The sequence below is a fragment of the Sciurus carolinensis genome, chromosome 11 (genome assembly GCF_902686445.1).
Source record: "Sciurus carolinensis chromosome 11, mSciCar1.2, whole genome shotgun sequence".
NCBI lineage: Eukaryota > Metazoa > Chordata > Mammalia > Rodentia > Sciuridae > Sciurus > Sciurus carolinensis.
Window position 1 is genome coordinate 74,027,085 of NC_062223.1, and position 13,223 is coordinate 74,040,307.

General features: G+C 42.7%; 1 pseudogene; it reads right to left on the bottom strand.

Annotated features, from left to right (window-relative positions):
* Positions 1-540: 540 nt before the first annotated feature.
* Positions 541-8,783, bottom strand: LOC124959585 (TBC1 domain family member 20-like; annotated as a pseudogene).
* Between the last annotated feature and the right edge of the window lie 4,440 nt (positions 8,784-13,223).

The window sequence follows — 13,223 nt, forward strand, 5'->3', positions numbered from 1 at the left end:
GCATTACCCTAAATTATGCATGCTTCTAATGCAATGACTGCATCCAATGGCTGGTTGATGCTGAGTTTAAGTGCCTGTCTCTTTTGCCCTATTCAGGACCAGCATATAGGACAATCTTAAATTCAGAACCCCTCATATCAGCTGTGAATTCTGATGAAACAGCACTGTAATTCACCTTCTTTCTCTGCACAAGTCTGTTTCCTTCACACTTGTTGGGATATATTCCTGATCATACTCCCTGATAAACTTTCTGCATGGAAAGGTCCCAGAGTCTGTTTCTAGGAAGCCCTAATTAAGACAGCTGGTAGCAGGAATGGTCCCAGAAAGTAGACTGTGGCTACATGCTGACAGGCTAGACAATGAGGACCCAGAAAACCTTATCCAAGTTGTCCTGGTCACAATTATAGCAGGAGAGTCTTGACCATGCTGGACCATATACTTCTCTTTTTCTTTTGCTAGGAACAATTCACTAATATTAACTAATATTGGCTATGTGTCTTTATTCTGAGTTAGTTCTAGTTCTGATCATAGAATTTAGGATTAAATTAGATGGATATTGTAAGCAGCCTCCAAAATGTCCCCCAGTGATCCCTCCTTCCTGGTATTCATACCCTTCTCCTTGAGGATGGGCTCTGGGGCTTTGGGGAACAGCTGCAGCTAAAACTTCAGGGCCCGCTCCAGGGCACTTTTTACCACCACTAGTGCGGCCGCTCCCAGGGCCACCAGCAGCCCCATCACTGCCAGTTTCACAAAGCGGCTGGTCCTTGGCTTGGTCAGAACATCTTTTGTTCGAGTCTCAGGTCCCAGATGTCCTTGAAACCGCTGCCACAGTGCCATATTCAGCCTCTGTTAGGCTAATGCCAGCTCAAAGACTGAAGGTGGAGGCTGCCGTTCTCTAGACCTGCTGCGGGGCAGCAGCCTCCCATGCAAGTTCAGAAGAGGGAAACTGAACAAAGAGGTCACCTGCTCTACCCATCAGTGTCTCATAGTGCAGGTCCTCAGGGATCTGGGACAGAGGGTGAACTGAGGCCAGAACTTCCTGCTCATCATACAACCTGAACACAGCTGCAAAGTAAATGGGCATCAGTGGATGGCAAGCCAGGAAGCAATCATATAACCATGCAATGTGCCTGAAGTCAGCCAGGACGTCCCCAAACCAGGCGATGAGCCAACTGAGGACAAAGATGGTCCCCACCTTGGCACTCTGCATGTAGTCATGGAGCTCTGGGCTCACCTGGTCTATGATAGGCACTGTGTAGTTTAAAATGAGCCTGGTGTTGTCCATTATAGGATCCATGAAATCCCTGAGGTGAAGGTTAGACGATTTTTCTACCATCTCGAGATGTTGCCAGCTTCTCGCCTACCACCAGCAGAAATGTGATCACAATGTCATGGTAGCCCTGGTAGTGGTGCAGCTGAGGGCGCTCCAAGATGAGGAGGAGGATGTCAATGAGTTTTCCTGGAGCGCCTCTCTCTGTTCATCTGGCATGCCAGGAAGCCACCACCTTAAAGACCACCTGACACCCAGCAGCACTTGTTGGTAGTCCTTGCTTATCTGCCACGGGTTCTTCCCTGATATAGAAGGTGTATTGTTCACATTGGCATTGAGGAGCTTGGGACACACTTTCTGTCTGATCTCATCAGTCAGGAGACCTTCTTCACTAATAGCCATGCATCTGAGGGGAGCCACTTCAGTGGGATCACTGTTCAGAGCCTGATATATCTCTTTCGCTTTCTTTTTCCTTTTGCAGTTAAAGTCTGCCTTCTCGGCACCGCAAACTCTGCGGCTGGAAGTGGGCGGCCGCCCTGCGCAAGCTGGAGGGCCATATCCCAGGGGTGGGCCCTGGGCCTGACCCCTGGCTGGTGGGAGAGCCCTAAGGAGACAAGACTCTGGCCGCCAGACACTGTGCCCACAACGCTTGTTAGCATTTATTATTGTAATTTTTATATGTTTTTTTAAAAATGGACATATTTTACACATATTGAAGTGCACAGAGATTAGCTGTACAGTTTAAGGAGGTTTAGTAGGGTTTTATTAAGTGACTGAGGCTGACCTTGAACTTTGTGATCCTCTTGCCTCCTGAATTGCCAGGACTACAGATATGTGCCACTGCACCCAATTTTTAAGGACAGAAATTTATTTCTTACAGTTTGGAAGTCCAGGAAGTCCAAGACAAAAGGACCAGCAGGTTCAGTGTCTGGCAAGGGCCTGGCCTTTGCTTCAAAGATCACACCTTCAATGCTGTGTCCTCACAGGGTGGAAGTCATGAAAGGGCAAAGGGGGCAGTGCCCTCTAGCCCTTTTACACAGGCCTAATCCATTTACAGAGACAGAGTCTTCATGAACTCCTCATCTCCTTACAGCCCTACCTTTTCATACTGTCACACTGGGAATTATGTTTCCATATGAATTTTGGTGGAAACACAAACATTCAAACCATAGCAGCTATCATGCTGGAAAGAGTCACAGACCCCCTGAGGGGGCAGCTGTGATAACCAGTTCAGACCTTCACAGTCCTACACTTCTGTGACTTTCTCTAGGTCCCAAACTCAGTCTGAGAGACTAAAGCAAGGACTGGGATCTGAACTTCTACAAGGCTCAGCTTACCAGCCTTGGACCCCATGGGAAAGTGTCAGAGAAGAGGGCAAAGTCATGTATGTATGATATGTCAAAATACATTCTGCTATCATGTATAACTAAAAAGAACAAATAAAAAGGTAACAAAAAAAGAGGGTGAAGAAGACAGTAGTGCAGATGCAGAGGAAATTTGTACTTTAAAAACAGAATCCTGAAAAATCCAAGAAAGTCTCATCTGGAGGCACAACTTACAAACAGTAATGAGGAAAGGGTTTCCAAAGCTCATTCCCCATCTACCCCTGACTCATCAAGTTGGGAAGACACTGGGATGAAGAAAGGGCTCAGGTGGGTAGACAGAATGTAGATGACACTAAGAACACAGATCTACAAGATGTGCATGGAGGGGTTACAGATGGGTAGTTACTCATCACAAGCCATACTCTAGGTTTCTCACAAGCCTCTGGATTTTTCTATAGCAACGATTTCATTCCCAATAAGCTTTTACTCTGTACCTAGATTTTTTTGATACACAAGAGATACTTGAGTGCCCACTTATCATTTATTGAATACATAATTCATTGAACTAGTAATGCTTCAGTGCTACTAGTGAATTGCTTACCTGCTTCTTTGGTCACTAGGAAATTAAGTGAATCTTGAAAGAAAGAAAAAAAAAAATGCTTGTATCAAATAACCTTAAGTTTGATATCATTTAAAAGCCTTATCATATACCTGGGGAAATGGAGGTTCATAGAAAAGGAGTTTTCTTGATACATCAGAGAAGCATTACTACCTTGGTCCTCCAAGCATAGAATTTTTCCCCTGTTCTATGATACCCTCCTTTCAAGATATTCTGTACCTTTTGTGAAACCTATCTCTCTGTTGTTTTGAGAAGTTTCTAAATCCTTCTGAATCTATTCTCTGCTCTCCCACTCATCTCTCCCTCTTTCTTTCTCTCCCTCCTTCGCTGCCCCCTCCTCCATCATGTCATTGTTCCAGGTAGTTGGTTCTGTTTATTGATAAGTTGCATAAGGTAGCGTGAACGATAATAAGAGTTTAGCATCATAAACAAGTTCTTGAACCTGGGCTTTGCCACTTTTTAGTGCCTAATTTTGAGCAAATCCTCAGTTCTTCACGTGTAGAAGGGATATAAAAGCAACTACCTCAGAGGGATCAAACAAAGATGTCAAATTGTTGATCCTCTGCCATCATTGTAATTAATCCTCTAAACATATTGACTGTGAGGTTTCCCAAAGTCAGTAGGATAGAGTGGCCTGAGAATGATGACGGAGGCCTGGACTAAAGATGTGAGAATCACCTTCAGTTTGCAGAGATGATAATTGAACCTGTGACTAACCAAGAAAGTTGTTACCAACCTTGGCTGCACATTGAGACCTTTACAAAAGCAACACCTGATGTTTAAAAAAAGCAGTACAGCTCCAAATATTCTGAATTAATTAGAATAGAGAGTGCCAACCTTAGCATACAGTAGAATCACCTGAAGACTTGCTAAATCATGGGTAAATTGCTAAATCTGAACCCTGTCCTAAATGTTTGTGGTTAAAAAGTTATTTGGTGGAGCCTAGTAATTTGCACGTCTAACATATCTCAGGTGATGCTGCCAGCACAGCTGCTGGAGAGATGATCCATAAACATGAATATTCTCCTGGCAGCATATGCATTCCTTTCCTAAGGTGGTTTCACCAAGGGAAAAACAATAATTGCACCAATTAGAGATTTCACCCTTTTTTCCTAAGCTCAAAGCTGAGGGTGAGGATGGATTGATGAGAAAAATTCAAGACATGACAAATAGGTATTGATATCAAGTGTGGCCAACTAGTGGGACATTTGAGAACATGAAGTAATAAACAGCTGCTAGTTAAACTGTCCTGTTTTGCACTGACATGATTCTAGAGGGAGAAGGTTGGGGTTTGTAAAACAGAGCTTAAAAGGGGGAGAGTCACCAGTGGTTTCTGTTCACATGGAAAGTGATATGACTTAGCTCTTCTTCTATATTTAAAAGAAGGAAAAGCTTATTTTTCATGTGGAATGATACACATTTCACAACTTACAGAGTTCATTTTATTTATATTTACTATCAAATTTAAGATTTTAACCCATTTCTGGCAGTTGCAACATTTTTTTTCTTGCGAACCCTGATTTTAAATATTGGAGGGTGAATTATTTACTACACTGTCATTTCAGGTGGACACACTCAAGGCTCTCAATTTAAATTTCAGCACTGTCCCTCAGCTGCTATTTTTCCTGATTTGATGGATTCAGGAGGTTCAGTGGCTCCAACCAATCAGGACTTCAACTCCAACCAATCATATTCTCCAGCCTACTTAAGTCAACTCCAGGCGCCCATCTAGTCTGTGAGCTGCGACCAAGGGAGGGCTGGACCTGAAGGCTTTGGGTAGGGCCTGAGGAATGGCGTCCAGGTTTCTCTTTTCTGTCAGTATTTTTTTTTTCTCTACTCTTCAGTTTCTGTCCCCTCAAAGAGCAAATTTCCTGCTGTTTCTTGGGAGAAAAAGCAAGAAAATACCTAGGATTAGTCTTGTGTCCTTTCCTTTCAGTCACAGGATATGCCTGAGAATTCTGAGATGGGCAACAGGCTTAATACTTTTTCACTAACAAAAAAATGAAATTTGGTGCTGAATTGAAAGAAAAGTTTCAAGCTGGCAAAATACTGGCAAGAGCCACGATTTAGGTCAGGCGAAACTCGCTCCTTCCATCCCACTGCCTCTCCAGGGCTGCTGGAAAACACCAGACTTGGTACTTAAAGATGCCCTTACTAAAAGACTGGGATGGAGCATTAGCCCTTCTTTAGGAAGGATGTCTGATTCTTGCTCCTTATGATGGAAGGCTCCAAATAAACCTTGTGTCGTTGACTTAACCTTTCTAAAAACTAGCCTTAATGCTCTTTGCAAGGGAGGATCGTGGGCTGTTTTCTCTTCTGTTCTGACTGGATTTCCTAACTCTGAACTAGTTGAGGCAGGCCCCACGGATAAGGAATGAATGTTACTGGGGAATGGAATGCACTATCCCTAATGCCCTTACATTCCTCATGTCTGCTGTTGATCCCTTCTCTGCGTTTCAAACAGCCATTTTCATCTCGTCTTCAGAATCTGCCTATATGATCCCTTTGGCACCTAGCCTTTTCAGTACTTGACTTGCTTTTCTGATTGACTCAGGTGCTTGTACTTGGGGCCCTTTAATGTCTCTGAAATTCTATACAACTAACCATTTTAATCTAGCTTTGAAACCCCAAGTAACAGCTTCCATGTGGAACCCTAGCCCCATAAGTTCCCTACGTTTATGTACAACCTACAGACCTATTGCTTTCAAGAATATACTTCATTACCTATTTTATAAAAGGGTTTTCTGTTCATCAGCCTATGGTTGCGAGGTCTCTAATACCTAAGCAACAAGATCCCTGGAGTATATATGGACTGGAGGATGGAATTGAACCAACAGGTTGGATTGTGACAATGATTCTAGAAATTCTCATCCGATATGCTGCTTCTACCAAGAAATGGAAGAACCTTAATGCAGGCAAAAAGCCATAAAATGCGTTAAGACACTTGAGTGAATTTTAAGTACATTTCCCATGAAACTCTATTTGCCTTTCCCTCCTAAGGGTGTCAGTTTTCTCCTTATTTACCTCTTCCCAATTGAGGGATGAGTTATGTCGTTAATTCAGAAGATCACAGATGCTTCTCATCACTAACGAAACTGTTGGTGAACCTGTGCCTGACTTGGTGAGCTTATCTTGATCTAGTGTGGATATTTGTTTTTAGATTGATGGCTTATGGAGGGGAACATTATCCTAAGGTGTCCTTGCTAACTTCTGCAGGCTTTAACTTAGACGAGAACATTGTACGCCAGATCAACCACTCGCCGGTAGTGCTGGGTCATGTGGTGACAAGCCCCAGCTGCCATGCCTTTTGTGAGAAGGTAGTCAAAACCTGGATCAGAAGCTGAGTGCAAGACTTATAGCGGGGAAGATGAAAGCAGGGAAAACAGACCTTCCAGGTACGGAGGAAGGTGCTTTTTACCCTGGAGTAGCCATAAGGATGCCCCTTATGGACCCAGTTCTGGAAGTATCTGTTGCCTCACACAACACTTAAAGCAGCTGATGTCTACAGATGTGACACTAAATTCCAGTGGAAGTTCTCTAGCTTCCTCTTTAAGATTTGGTCTTACTGGGGACTACTTATCCCAGAGGAATTGAAGGCAGTAATTCACCAGATTTGCATTCCCAAATGACTTTCCAGCTAAATATTCAGATCATGTGAAGCTCCTTCTCAAAGTTCTTATGCAATGGCTCACTTCTCAGATGGGGTAAGCTCAGGATGTTTGGAAGCAGACCTCTACTTGTGCTGTTTGGGTTTGTGGAAGCTGCCCAGGTTGTAGCTAACGGCTAGAGAAAGGCCATGGCAAGGTAACTCTTCATCTAGATCTCACTGCTACATTCTATCATGGAAGATCCTACGACTCCAGGGGTTGCATGTCTTGGGAATTTCCCCTGTTGAATGGGGCTGTGTAGGAAGCAGTCCCTTCTAGGATTAAGGAGGTCTGGACTTGCTGCACACATGTGCTATGTTGAAGGCCTTTCCGTGGTGAGATACCTGCCTTCCCTAAAATTATGACTAATGACTACAGTGCAAGCTTTGAATCCATCTCTAACCTGCCTTCAAACATGCTTGGTTTCAGACTATACTGAACTAAAATAGGAAAAAAAAATCTGGAATATTACCTTTTCTATCGGTTCTAAGCAGACTTACTGCTGGCTGCCTTACCCCAAGAACTATATGGAGATGGTGAAATAAATAGGTCTGTTGGGTAGGACGGGGACGGACAGTGGATGGTTGGTAAGGCTGTATGTTAGCCTTCCGAACGCTGTGTGGTTTAGATTAGTTGCTTAGTCAGAATCTTGTAACGTTTTCTACAATGACCGCTATGTTTAAATCACTGACTTGACAACTTTAAACACACTGCTGTCAAAGTACCTCTTGTAAAGTGGCATTACCCCAACATTGGTTGCTTAATGTTTCGGAATGCTTCTTCATCCTGGCCCACAAAGGGAGTTTGGGGATTGAATTGGGTTCCTTTAAATTCTTGACTTGGGATCCTGAAATCAGAATGTGATTGTTGGTCTCCAGTTCTGAAACCAAAAATTCCTGGAGTACGTAACCTCTACTCATGCTTGCCTCTACTGCTTGATCAGTGCTTCATGATCTCCCTGTTCTCATGAGGGGACGCATCTACTCCCCTGCAGAGCAGTATGGAAAGAAACCCTTTGATCCTTCATGTTTCACTGACCTTTTGAAGGGATGCATATTGATCCATCTAAAGGGGATGGAGGGGGGAACCAATACTTTTCCTACAAAGTATTGTAAAGGATTTTAATCCTAGGACTAAAGGATCATAACCTGCAGAGGGAAAACAGGTGACTTTCCATGAAACTGGGTAGTATCTGCTCAGTCTAGTATCATTGATTTGAAAATAGGCAGATGATTGCTTTAGACCTTTTTATCCTATACTCCACAAGTCCAAGGAAGCCAAGGCAATATTTCAATTCCTATGGTGTAATATAGTAACTTTAAAAATGAATGCTGGTATCAGACCATCTGGTCTTGATTCAAGTAGTTAGTGTCCTTTGAAACCTCTTAACCTCCCTCCTGCTCAGGGTTTCAGTGTTTGTAAAATGAAATGCTGAAAATACAATTCTAAGAATAAACTCAAGATCTGTTAGTAAAAATTATTGCATCTGTCGATTCTTAAGCCTCTGAAGTTTCTAGACTTGTTTTCCATGTGGGGCTTTAAAAGGCCTGAGGAAAAAGGCCTATTCTAAGGCCCAGAAAGTGATCCCAAGAGAACTTCTAGGTCATCCTTTTATCCTGAAAGCTTGGAGTAACTGGTTCCCTTGGTTATATCTTAGCTACAACCCTTCAGAATTTCAAAATCATAATGGTATACTTGGTGATCACATTCTACATCTGGCTTCTAGGGACAATCCCAGGATATTAGCCCAAATCATAGATCAGAGCTATCCTCCAACTAATTGTGTGGTTACACATGTATCATTAGGATTTGTCCCAATCTCTAATCTTGCTGTCTTCCAGAAGATACCTTCCTGCCTCTGCCAGTAGCTGGGTCATCTGGACAATGTCACTCCAGTGTTTACCATTCAGCTCCAACTTCATCCCTGTTCACCTTTGTCTAAAGATGCTGTGGGAATACTAATCCTTTCTATTAAATCTGAGGCCATGGACTGCATGGGCCAAATAAACCAAATCAATAGTTTAACCATAGTTCAACCACTGATTGAGCTATTATGGCAATCTGTAGCCAGGTAACTGATTCAGCTGTAAACTAGCCTATAACCAGTGTACCATAGCTTAGTTTTCTATGCTTTCTATCAGTGCTGATCAGGTTAGCTGGAGACTTCAGAACCTGGTGTGGTTCTGAGAGCTGCCTGATTAGCAAAACTTTGACTCTGCTCAAATAAGCTCTACTAAATTGAATGGGCCTAAAGTATCTCAACACTATCAGGTAGATACCTATTTTTGAGACGCTAAGGCTTTGGTTGAATGACTTGATGAGTATTGTCCAATTGTAAAAAGTCCATGTCAGATAAAGCACCTCAACAAGAATAACTCAAGACTCCATTATAGATACTTGAACTCAGTGGGTGAATTAAGTCTAGATTCACAGGCTCTCTGAAGGAGAGGCATGAAAACCAGAGGAAACCCACTGCTTGGGAATATGCCCAGAGCAGGTATGTGTCTCAGGTCATGCTGTAATTATCAAACTGGATAGCTTTATAAATGACAGGTTATTTCAGTTCTAGAAGCCAGGAACCTAAGACCCAGGCAGATTTGGTGTCTGAGGGCCCAATTTCTGGTTTAGATGGTACCTCTTTGCTCATAGGTGACCTCCTTAGAGGCAGATTCTGAGACCCCTTTTGTAAGGCTATTAATACCATTCATGAGGGCTTTGCCAATAGCCTCTCAAAGGTGCTGCCTCCTAAAACATTGCTCAAATTACTAAACTTAAATGTTGACAGATATGGTCAGACATCTGTCAAAGTAGCATGTAAAAAGCATAAACCTCATGCCCATTGCCTTTCTCTAAGAAATTGAGGATTAAACTTGTCTTCCCCTTCCCTCAAATACGCAGTCCTTAAGAAAGCAGAAAAGGAAATCGAGTTGCTGAGCTCAAATTGGTAGTGAATTCTGGTTATAGGACCTTAATTATATGGGTTAAAAACTAAATCTAGGGAAAGGGACTTGGAAAACAGGAACTGGATGTGCAAAGGAGTTAACACTACATAAACAATGGAATGTCTACATAAAATTTATTAGAAGGGAATGCCTCATGATTATGGAGGCTGAGAAGCCCTCAGAACTGCAGTTGGCAAGCTGAAGAGCCAGGACAGCTGATGTTGCAGTTGTGAGCACAAAGGTCTCTTCCATATTCCCATTGTGGATACCAATTTTTTTTCTTCATAGCCAAACCCCTCTGAGGCCTCAAAGGTTCCCCTTCAATCTTTCCATTCCTTTCTCTACCACTTTCTAGATTCAGCATCCTTCAGTTCCCCCATGAAGCCAGAATTAAAGACAAGCAGTGAGCAGTGTAGATGGATCGGATCAGATTGAAAAATGGAAGTCAATTTGGATCCAGGAAGATGGAGACCCCCCCGCACCCCGGGGAATGTGTCTCCAGAGCCATCTGATTTCCCAGATTACCTGCTTATACTACCCCTCCCCAAAGGGTTGCAGACAGGAAGTTAATTAATGCCTCCTGAGTTGCTTCCTGCCTGGATCACTCCATTTGTCCCTTCCCCCTGCCTGTCTGCTCCTCACCTTTTTGGCCTTCCTACCAGTAACTCCTGGGCCTAGTCATGCAGGCAGGAAGAGAAATGGGGACAGCAGGAGAAGTAGCCTATAAAATGTTCTAGTAGCACTTCTGTTGGGATACCAGAACACCAGCCACGGCCCCCTTCCCTCTCCCAGAAGTCTTACTACCTTTGAATACCTGCTTTATGTGCTTGCATTGGTGTGCTTCTCAAATGTTCAAACCTCATTTTGAGGAAGCAGAACTTGTCACTCTAACCAGTGGTATCCATGACTCCAATTTACAACCTTTCTTTTTCTCCCTGCAAAAGGATTTCAGGGATGGAATATAATATTCAGACCATCATAATTCATTTAAAGGGTCCTAGTTCTTGTGGTAAGAGCGTTAGGGGGTCTGGTTAATAAATAGGTAACATTAACTTCCTGCCACACAGGTGAGTCTCTGCCAGTAAGGAAAATAAGCCTGGCCTCTAGACCCTGTTTTAGGGACATATATGTTAGCCAAGTTTGAGACAGTGTTGTAACAGTGAGTTGTCCTTAAGTGGGTTCCTGATCAGGGAACCAAATGTAAGCACAAGGTCTTCCCCGCCGCCTTTCATCCCTCTCCCTCTGCCTCAGTTCTCTTCTATTCCACTGATCTCTATTTTCATGGAATTCCCGACCCACTGACTTTCCCAACCTCATGAGAGAACATTTGACCCTTGACTTTCTGGGTTTGATTTATTTTATTTAGCATGATATTCTCCAGTTTATCCGTGAGAAAATGCCATAATGTCATTCTTCATGCTGTATCTTGAAGTACTGTCCTGAAACTTCAGAACAAAGCTTTCTGCAGCTTTAGTATATAACCCCTAGATGGAGCTCTACACAACTCTTCAGTTCAGGTAGAATGGAGGACACTAAGACAACAGCACGCCTAGACAAATCTGGATGTCAGACACTAAGGTCAAGAGGCATTAAATATTGTGGTCTATTTCTCAAATAGTTGTTTCACAAATACCATTTCACAACAGTTCAAAATGACTTTCTCTGAACTTGAGTTAAATTAAGGGGATAGGTTTTAGCAGGCACCTTGGACCTCATGCATCTGGATGTCTTGATTGGGTTAGGTGTCCTAAGAGGCTCAACAAATCTACCAGAATGAGTAGAAAAAGAAAGTTATACTGAGTCAGATTTGTTTCACACCATTATCTTCATTTTAATGTCTGACTTCCTGAACGATTAGTTCCATTTAAGCACTGTTCTAGTAGCTCTTCAAGGTCCTTGCTATCCTGAATGTTTCTGGTGGAATCCATTTACTTCCTGAACAGAATCTCATCTGGAGAGCAATGCAATCCCAGCTTCTATGTGACTTAAACTTCTACCATGTTATCTTTCTGGCTAATAGATTTGTGTTCAGTTACATATTATGCTGTCTTTTTTTATATGTATAGGGAATCAGTCCCCTATGGCTTCAGAATCTTCAATGATTTCAGTGCCCAAGACTTGTATTATAACAGCAATACCATGGACTTCAATATAGACTTAAATCTATTAGTAACTGGTGGTCACCTTACCCATCTGGCCCCATTGTCCTTCTGACTCTTGAAGGTGGGAAATGAGAGGGCTATTTCAAACTGCCAAACATTGCCAGGATATTCATAGCATCTACTTGGTTTAGTGCTTTCCTGGGAGATAAGTGTTAACATGTACCATGAAGACATACTTGGTCTGCCTTCATATGGTCATCTGTGTGTCTACTTCACACCAGCTTATCACAGGTCTTCAGGTTTTCCACTTCCAGGCCACTGACTAGTCAAGCCATTTTCCATTGCCCATTGGTATATGTACCTCAAAACATGAGTTTCATCACATAACTGACAACCATGTGCTCTCTGAACCTATACCCAATTGTCAAGGTTGTCCTTGAATGGGGTTCTGTAGTTAACATTTTGTGCTTGCACCCAGGTAGATCCATCTGCAAACTAAACCTGGGCATTAGTATATATTCCCATGCTGAGTATGAGCCTCAACAATGACACCAACTTGTTACATTGGTTTTTAAGCACTTGAAATGTATCTAGTGGGCACTAATTGGATATCTCCTGATAGTGTTCTGTATAGCACTGTTCATATACTTGTACTACCTTGTGACAGTTTTCCCTGGGGCCAAACTCTTTCATCTATAGGGAAACGTTTTGAGACTTATGCTGTAGAGAAAACAAATTGCTTAAATTGGTGGATGCATACTACACGAGACTGCTGCATGATCTGGTAAAGACATTGGAGCAAAGCAGCTTAATTGGGGCTGCTAACTAGCTAAACTTGAGGTAGTTTCATTCCCCAAGATCCATCTAGGTCTTTCAGGTACCACATGAGAGAATTAAATGGGGATAGGATGGAAACCACACCCCTGCATCCTCAAGATCATTGTCACCAACTTCATCCCTTTTGAAATTTTTAACCAATTTGTGCAGGAAAAAGGGAGGTTTCAGTCTTCCTCTTGGCCTTCACTTCCCCCACTCATAGGCAAGATTCTGAATAGTTGCATACATTCACTGATTACACACTTCAGGGAAGTGGAATGATCATCAGGTGCACCAAAAGATCAATCATGAACTAGCTATCCACTATATTCCACTCTGAGCTCAATCAAGTTCATTAACTACCTGGTCTCTGCCCCCACTGGGAGCCATAATGAATCCTTATTTCTGGATATCAATGTTATGAGGCTCAGGACAAATATTCAAGTGGTTATCTCCTGGCATGCAATTACCTGAATAAATGGTCACAGGTTTCCTTGAAGAC